The sequence below is a fragment of the Pseudophryne corroboree genome, chromosome 7, assembly GCF_028390025.1.
Source record: "Pseudophryne corroboree isolate aPseCor3 chromosome 7, aPseCor3.hap2, whole genome shotgun sequence".
Classification (NCBI taxonomy): Eukaryota; Metazoa; Chordata; class Amphibia; order Anura; family Myobatrachidae; genus Pseudophryne; species Pseudophryne corroboree.
In genome coordinates this window covers 475780302-475783080 of record NC_086450.1, presented here as the reverse complement: position 1 = coordinate 475783080, position 2779 = coordinate 475780302, and the positions used below count along the sequence as shown (strand labels likewise).

Genomic DNA, 2779 nt, shown 5'->3' with positions numbered 1-2779 from the left:
GGGGGGCGCCATTATTGATCTTGCCCTGGGCTCCAAAAACCCTAGTTACGCCTCTGCTGAGAACCATTGCAAATATACAGTAACTTCTGAGTTCTAATACAGTATAATGTAATAATTAGTGTAACCATATTAATATAAGGAAATAGACATAACAGCTTTTATGTGAAAAGATAAATCTATTTTATAACATTCTAAGATGACAAGTACACATAACTGCATTATCTTAACGGAAATATACCAAATTATATACTAAAATAGGGCCAATATAAATAAATATATATATATATATATATATATATATATATACACAGTTGATTACAGATTTAAAACATGATTTGTATTCTTGTTATTTTTAATTTACTTAAAAAAACTGTATTCCTCCTGGGTATGTTAATGCCGAATGTATTATGAAGCAAGAGGCGACACTCAGGAGACGTCCAAATCAAAGTGAAAGGAGCTTTATTGGCGTTATATCCATGCTTCATAATATATATATATATATATATATATATATATATATATATATATATATCATAGTTTTATTATTGTGTAGGTATAAAATTCTATATGATTTGAATGCATAATCTACTCATTAATCTGGGATTTCCATGTATAAAACGAGAGTGTGAGCAGTAGGATACAGCAGAACAAGTAACCTGCATATAAGAGCCAAAACTTTATCTGCATTTAGTGATTGTGTCATGATCATATAGAAAGCAAAAACCGGCATAAAACGTACAATCAGTGACCTGGCCGCTCGGATATGACCCTGGAGCTGAACAGAGTCTCCCTGCTTCATCCTCCAGACGTGTCTCAGCAAAGGTGGATTTAAACCTTATGGGGCCCTAAGCAATATACCGATTTAGGGCCCCCCTCCCACATACAATCCATTGCATTATATTTTTATTCCTGATTTATGAATCTTACATTATTTGTTGTTTTTCATCTTTATATTCTGTTACAGTATATTACTTCCCCCTTCACTGATTGCACCAAGGGGGTCATTCCGAGTTGGTCGCTCGCTAGCAGTTTTTAGCAGCCGTGCAAACACTAAGCCGCCACCCATTGGGAGTGTATCTTAGCTCAGCAGAAGTACGAACGAAAACATCGCAGAGCGGCAGCAAAAGAAGATTGTGCAGTTTCTGAGTAGCTGCAGAACTCCTCCTATCTTGCGATCACTTCAGACTATTCAGTTCCGGATTTGACATCACAAACACGCCCTGCTTTCGCCCAGCCACGCCTGCATTTTTCCTGGCACGCCTGCGTTTCTACAAGCACTCCCTGAAAACGGTGAGTTGACACCCAGAAACGCCCCTTTCCTGTCAATCACTCTGCGGCCAAAATTGCGACTTAAAAGTGACGCTAGACCTTGTGTGAAACTGCATTGGCCGCTGTGAAAGAACTTCGTGCGTGCGCATTGCGCTACATACGCATGCGCAGAAGTGCCGATTTTCTTCTTAATCGCTGTGCAGTGAACATTTTCAGCTAGCTATCAACTCGGAATGACCCCCATTTACTTACTGAGTTTTAGATCAGTGCTCCCTTCACTGAATGCAGCAAGTCCCCATACCCCATTATTACACCCTCACTCACTGGCTGCATTGTATATGAGTGATCAAGGCTTACAACACTGGAGACACAGGCGTGTGCTGGAGCTGGCATCCAACAGCTGTTTAATCACTGGTGTAGAGAGAAAAAAGGGTAGGTTGGGGGATTCCGCACAGGACTGGGGGTCAATTTAGGAATACATGATATTGTGAGTCTCTGAAGAAACTGACTGTATAGACTATTGTCTATTGTTTATCACCGCCCACCTGCCATACAATAATTTTGTTGAGGTGGCACCAAGTGTGATTGTCAGTGGTGCTCCCAAGGTTATTAAACATAATTGAGTATGCAAGTAGAAGAAAAAAGAAGTAACCTTGGTTGGGAGCACTATATTTCAGAGACAAAAGGTTGTAATTATTATTGTATTAAAACATAACTTTTATTGTGCTATATTTAATAAAAGAAAGACACAAGGACCAGTCTTAATAATAGAAAGTTTGTATTAATACAGCTAAATTTTAGAACAAGAAGTTTCTTTTAACAGTTTAAAAATTAAAGAGATAATAGTTTATCCTTTGCTTAAATGCATAATTTGTATGTCAGAAGCCATGCAAGTAATCCTCTTTCTGTGACACTGCCATATATAACCTACAACACCTGATATTCCCAGGTGGTCATCCAGCCTGGTACTGATCAGGCCCAACACTGTATTGCTTCCAAGATGGAACGAGGTTGGGCATATACAGTGTGGTATGGTAGTAGGTTAAGTGGCACTTTCCAGAATCAAAAATGCTGCTTTTACAAAGGAATATTGGCCCAAATGGGGAATGAATGATAATATATACCCCTGAAGATACTTCTCTAGCTACAAACGTATAGACTTTTTATAAAATGACCGTCATTCACCTTATCAATTACCCATTAATAAGGGTGTGTGAAGGATTTAAATCATATGGTCATTCTTACTGGTGCAAAAATACGCATAGGAGTAAGAGTTCACCCCTTGTTCGCAATCGAGGTATGAGGATTAAGTGATGGTTATCCCAGCAATCATCACAATCATTATTATAGACAGCCTCAGAGCTGATAACATTTTCTATTTGTTTATGGTCCTCGTGTGATTGCCCTGTAGCAATGATCACTCTCTGGGTGAGACGTCTGTAGCAGAATGATGAGTCGGAGGCAGGAGAATATACTCAGTACCTGGATCTCAGGTGTGCGCTGTGTATAA

The 2779-nt window shown here is 38.9% G+C and overlaps 1 pseudogene; it reads right to left on the bottom strand.

The window, feature by feature from the left end:
- Positions 1-2193: 2193 nt before the first annotated feature.
- On the bottom strand, positions 2194-2312 carry LOC134946040 (5S ribosomal RNA; annotated as a pseudogene).
- Positions 2313-2779: the final 467 nt, after the last annotated feature.